Genomic DNA, 6,874 nt, shown 5'->3' on the forward strand with positions numbered 1-6,874 from the left:
CCCCCCCTGGTCCGAATTGGACTAGGAGAGGGGGGGCGGCGCCCCCCTTTCCCTCTCCCTCCCCACTTCTTCCCCCCTCCTAGTAGGAGTCCTACTCCTACTAGGAGGAGGACTCCTCCTTGGCGCGCCATAGAGGGCCGGCCGGCCTCCTCCCCTTGATCCTTTATATACGGGGGCAGGGGGCACCCCTTGACACACAAGTTGATCCACGTGATCATATTCTTAGCCGTGTGTGGTGCCCCCTTCCACCATAGTCCTCGATAATATTGTAGCGGTGCTTAGGCAAAGCCCTGCGACGGTAGTGCATCAAGATCGTCACCACGCCGTCGTGCTGACGGAACTCTTCCCCGACACTTTGCTGGATCGGAGTCCGGGGATCGTCATCGAGCTGAACGTGTGCTAGAACTCGGAGGTGTCGTAGTTTCGGTGATTGATCGGTCGGGCCATGGAGACGTACGACTACATCAACCAAACGCTTCCGTTGTCGATCTACAAGGGTATGTAGATCACACTCTCCCCTCTCGTTGCTATGCATCACCATGATCTTGCGTGTGCATAGGAAATTTTTTGAAATTACTACGTTCCCCAACAGTGGCATCCGAGCCTAGGTTTTATATGTTGATGTTATATGCATGAGTAGAACACAAGTGAGTCGTGGGCGATATAAGTCATACTGCTTACCAGCATGTCATACTTTGGTTCAGCGGTATTGTTGGACAAAGCGGCCCAGACCGACATTACGCGTACGCTTACGCGAGACAGGTTCTCCCGATGTGCTTTGCACATAGGTGGCTTGCGGGTTACAGTTTCTCCAACTTTAGTTGAACCGAGTGTGGCTACGCCCGGTCCTTGCGAAGGTTAAAACAGCACCAACTTGACAAACTATCATTGTGGTTTTGATGCGTAGGTAAGAACGGTTCTTGCTAAGCCCGTAGCAGCCACGTAAAACTTGCAACAACAAAGTAGAGGACGTCTAACTTGTTTTTGCAGGGCATGTTGTGATGTGATATGGTCAAGACATGATGCTAAATTTTATTGTATGAGATGATCATGTTTTGTAACCGAGTTATCGGCAACTGGCAGGAGCCATATGGTTGTCGCTTTATTGTATGCAATGCAATCGCGCTGTAATGCTTTACTTTATCACTAAGCGGTAGCGATAGTCGTGGAAGCATAAGATTGGCAAGACGACAACGATGCTACGATGGAGATCAAGGTGTCGCGCCGGTGATGATGGTGATCACGACGATGCTTCGAAGATGGAGATCACAAGCACAAGATGATGATGGCCATACCATATCACTTATATTGATTGCATGTGATGTTTATCTTTTATGCATCTTATCTTGCTTTGATTGACGGTAGAATTATAAGATGATCTCTCACCAATTATCAAGAAGTGTTCTCCCTGAGTATGCACCGTTGCGAAAGTTCTTCGTGCTGAGACACCACGTGATGATCGGGTGTGATAGGCTCTACGTTCAAATACAACGGGTGCAAAACAGTTGCACACGCGGAATACTCAGGTTATACTTGACGAGCCAAGCATATACAGATATGGCCTCGGAACACGGAGACCGAAAGGTCGAGCGTGAATCGTATAGTAGATATGATCAACATAGTGATGTTCACCAATGAAACTACTCCATCTCACGTGATGATCGGACATGGTTTAGTTGATTTGGATCACGTAATCACTTAGAGGATTAGAGGGATGTCTATCTAAGTGGGAGTTCTTTAAGTAAATTAATTGAACCTAAATTTATCATGAAACTTAGTACCTGATAGTATCTTGCTTGTTTATGCTTGATTGTAGATAGATGGCTCGTGCTGTTGTTCCGTTGAATTTTAATGCGTTCCTTGAGAAAGCAAAGTTGAAAGATGATGGTAGCAATTACACGGACTGGGTCTGTAACTTGAGGATTATCCTCATTGCTGCACAGAATAATTACGTCCTAGAAGCACCGCTGGGTGTCAGGCCTGCTGCTGGAGCAACACCAGATGTTATGAACGTCTGGCAGAGCAAAGCTGATGACTACTCGATAGTTCAGTGTGCCATGCTTTACGGCTTAGAATCGGGACTTCAACGACGTTTTGAACGTCATGGAGCATATGAGATGTTTCAGGAGTTGAAGTTAATATTTCAAGCAAATGCCCGGATTGAGAGATATGAAGTCTCCAATAAGTTCTATAGCTGCAAGATGGAGGAGAACAGTTCTGTCAATGAGCATATACTCAAAATGTCTGGGTATAATAATCACTTGATTCAATTGGGAGTTAATCTTCCAGATGATTGCGTCATTGACAGAATTCTCCAATCACTACCACCAAGCTATAAGAGCTTCGTGATGAACTATAATATGCAAGGGATGAATAAGACTATTCCCGAGCTCTTCGCAATGCTGAAAGCTGCGGAGGTAGAAATCAAGAAGGAGCATCAAGTGTTGATGGTCAACAAGACCACTAGTTTCAAGAAAAAGGGCAAAGGGAAGAAGAAGGGGAACTTCAAAAAGAACGACAAGCAAGTTGCTGCTCAAGAGAAGAAACCCAAACCTGGACCTAAGCCTGAAACTGAGTGCTTCTACTGCAAGCAGACTGGTCACTGGAAGCGGAACTGCCCCAAGTATTTGGCGGATAAGAAGAATGGCAAGGTGAACAAAGGTATATGTGATATACATGTTATTGATGTGTACCTTACTAATGCTCACAGTAGCACCTGGGTATTTGATACTGGTTCTGTTGCTAATATTTGCAACTCGAAACAGGGACTACGGATTAAGCGAAGATTGGCTAAGGACGAGGTGACGATGCGCGTGGGAAACGGTTCCAAAGTCGATGTGATCGCAGTCGGCATGCTACCTCTACATCTACCTTCGGGATTAATATTAGACCTAAATAATTGTTATTTGGTGCCAACGTTAAGCATGAACATTATATCTGGATCTTGTTTGATGCGAGACGGTTATTCATTTAAATCTGAGAATAATGGTTGTTCTATTTATATGAGTAATATCTTTTATGGTCATGCACCCTTGTTGAATCTCGATAGTAGTGACACACATATTCATAGTGTTGAAGCCAAAAGATGCAGAGTTGATAATGATAGTGCAACTTATTTGTGGCACTGCCGTTTAGGTCATATCGGTGTAAAGCGCATGAAAAAACTCCATACTGATGGACTTTTGGAACCACTTGATTATGAATCACTTGGTACTTGCGAACCGTGCCTCATGGGCAAGATGGCTAAAACACCGTTCTCCGGTACTATGGAGAGAGCAACAGATTTGTTGGAAATCATACATACAGATGTATGTGGTTCGATGAATATTGAAGCTCGTGGCGGATATCGTTATTTTCTCACCTTCACAGATGACTTAAGCAGATATGGGTATATCTACTTAATGAAACATAAGTCTGAAACGTTTGAAAAGTTCAAAGAATTTCAGAGTGAAGTTGAAAATCATCGTAACAAGAAAATAAAGTTTCTACGATCTGATCGTGGAGGAGAATATTTGAGTTATGAGTTTGGTGTACATTTGAAACAATGCGGAATAGTTTCGCAACTCACGCCACCCGGAACACCACAGCGTAATGGTGTGTCCGAACATTATAATCGTACTTTACTAGATATGGTGCGATCTATGATGTCTCTTACTGATTTACCGCTATCATTTTGGGGATACGCTCTAGAGACGGCCGCATTCACGTTAAATAGGGCACCATCAAAATCCGTTGAGACGACGCCTTATGAACTGTGGTTTGGCAAGAAACCAAAGTTGTCGTTTCTGAAAGTTTGGGGCTGCGATGCTTATGTGAAAAAGCTTCAACCTGATAAGCTCGAACCCAAATCGGAGAAATGTGTCTTCATAGGATATCCAAAGGAAACTATTGGGTACACCTTCTATCACAGATCCGAAGGCAAGACTTTTGTTGCTAAATTCGGAAACTTTCTAGAGAAGGAGTTTCTCTCGAAAGAAGTGGGTGGGAGGAAAGTAGAACTTGATGAGGTAACTGTACCTGCTCCCTTATTGGAAAGTAGTGCATCACAGAAAACTGTTTCAGTGACACCTACACCAGTTAGTGAGGAAGCTAATGATGATGATCATGAAACTTCAGAACAAGATACTACTGAACCTCGTAGATCAACCAGAGTGAGATCCGCGCCAGAGTGGTACGGTAATCCTATTCTGGAAGTCATGCTACTAGATCATGATGAACCTACGAACTATGAAGAAGCGATGGTGAGCCCAGATTCCGCAAAATGGCTTGAAGCCATGAAATCTGAGATGGGATCCATGTATGAGAACAAAGTATGGACTTTGGTTGACTTGCCCGATGATCGACAAGCAATTGAGAATAAATGGATCTTCAAGAAGAAGACTGACGCTGACGGTAATATTACTGTCTACAAAGCTCGACTTGTCGCAAAAGGTTTTCGGCAAGTTCAAGGGATTGACTACGATAAGACCTTCTCACCCGTAGCGATGCTTAAGTCTGTCCGAATCATGTTAGCAATTGCCGCATTTTATGATTATGAAATTTGGCAGATGGATGTCAAAACTGCATTCCTGAATGGATTTCTGGAAGAAGAGTTGTATATGATGCAACCAGAAGGTTTTGTCGATCCAAAGGGAGCTAACAAAGTGTGCAAGCTCCAGCGATCCATTTATGGACTGGTGCAAGCCTCTCGGAGTTGGAATAAACGCTTTGATAGTGTGATCAAAGCATTTGGTTTTATACAGACTTTTGGAGAAGCCTGTATTTACAAGAAAGTGAGTGGGAGCTCTGTAGCATTTCTGATATTATATATGGATGACATATTACTAATTGGAAATGATATAGAATTTCTGGATAGCATAAAGGGATACTTGAATAAGAGTTTTTCAATGAAAGACCTCGGTGAAGCTGCTTACATATTAGGCATTAAGATCTATAGAGATAGATCAAGACGCTTAATTGGACTTTCACAAAGCACATACCTTGACAAAGTTTTTGAAGAAGTTCAAAATGGATCAAGCAAAGAAAGGGTTCTTGCCTGTGTTACAAGGTGTGAAGTTGAGCAAGACTCAATGCCCGACCACTGCAGAAGATAGAGAGAAAATGAAAGATGTTCCCTATGCTTCAGCCATAGGCTCTATCATGTATGCAATGCTGTGTACCAGACCTGATGTGTGCCTTGCTATAAGTCTAGCAGGGAGGTACCAAAGTGATCCAGGAGTGGATCACTGGACAGCGGACAAGAACATCCTGAAATACCTGAAAAGGACTAAGGGCATGTTTCTCATATATGGAGGTGACAAAGAGCTCATTGTAAAAGGTTACGTTGATGCAAGCTTTAACACTGATCCGGACGATTCTAAATCGCAAACCGGATACGTGTTTACATTAAACGGTGGAGCTGTTAGTTGGTGCAGTTCTAAACAAAGCGTTGTAGCGGGATCTACATGTGAAGTGGAGTACATAGCTGCTTCGGAAGCAGCAAATGAAGGAGTCTGGATGAAGGAGTTCATATCCGATCTAGGTGTCGTACCTAGTGCATCGGGTCCAATGAAAATCTTTTGTGACAATACTGGTGCAATTGCCTTGGCAAAGGGAATCCAGATTTCACAAGAGAACCAAGCACATCAAGAGACGCTTCAATTCCATCCGGGATCTAGTCCAGGTGGGATACATAGAGATTTGCAAGATACATACGGATCTGAATGTTGCAGACCCGTTGACTAAGCCACTTCCACGAGCAAAACATGATCAGCACCAAGGCTCCATGGGTGTTAGAATCATTACTGTGTAATCTAGATTATTGACTCTAGTGCAAGTGGGAGACTTAAGGAAATATGCCCTAGAGGCAATAATAAAGTTATTATTTATTTCCTTATATCATGATAAATGTTTATTATTCATGCTAGAAGTGTATTAACCGGAAACATAATACATGTGTGAATACATAGACAAACAGAGTGTCACTAGTATGCCTCTACTTGACTAGCTCGTTAATCAAAGATGGTTATGTTTCCTAACCATGAACAAGGAGTTGTTATTTGATTAACGGGATCACATCATTAGGTGAATGATCTGATTGACATGACCCATTCCATTAGCTTAGCACCCGATCGTTTAGTATGTTGCTATTGCTTTCTTCATGACTTATACATGCTCCTATGACTATGAGATTATGCAACTCCCGTTTGCCGGAGGAACACTTTGTGTGCTACCAAACGTCACAACGTAAATGGGTGATTATAAAGGTGCTCTACAGGTGTCTCCAAAGGTACATGTTGGGTTGGCGTATTTCGAGATTAGGATTTGTCACTCCGATTGTCGGAGAGGTATCTCTGGGCCCTCTCGGTAATGCACATCACATAAGCCTTGCAAGCATTGCAACTAATGAGTTAGTTGCAAGATGATGTATTATGGAACGAGTAAAGAGACTTGCCGGTAACGAGATTGAACTAGGTATTGAGATACCAACGATCGAATCTCGGGCAAGTAACATACCGATGACAAAGGGAACAACGTATGTTGTTATGCGGTCTGACCGATAAAGATCTTCGTAGAATATGTAGGAGCCAATATGAGCATCCATGTTCCGCTATTGGTTATTGACCGGAGACGTGTCTCGGTCATGTCTACATTATTCTCGAACCCGTAGGGTCCGCACGCTTAAGGTTTCGATGACAGTTATATTATGAGTTTATGAGTTTTGATGTACCGAAGTTAGTTCGGAGTCCCGGATGTGATCACGGACATGACGAGGAGTCTCAAAATGGTCGAGACATAAATATTGATATATTGGACGGCTTTATTCGGACACCGGAAGTGTTCCGGATGATTTCGGAGAAAACCGGAGAGCCGGAGGGTTACCGGAACCCCCCCC

This window comes from Triticum dicoccoides, chromosome 3A, assembly GCF_002162155.2.
Source record: "Triticum dicoccoides isolate Atlit2015 ecotype Zavitan chromosome 3A, WEW_v2.0, whole genome shotgun sequence".
Taxonomy (NCBI): domain Eukaryota; kingdom Viridiplantae; phylum Streptophyta; class Magnoliopsida; order Poales; family Poaceae; genus Triticum; species Triticum dicoccoides.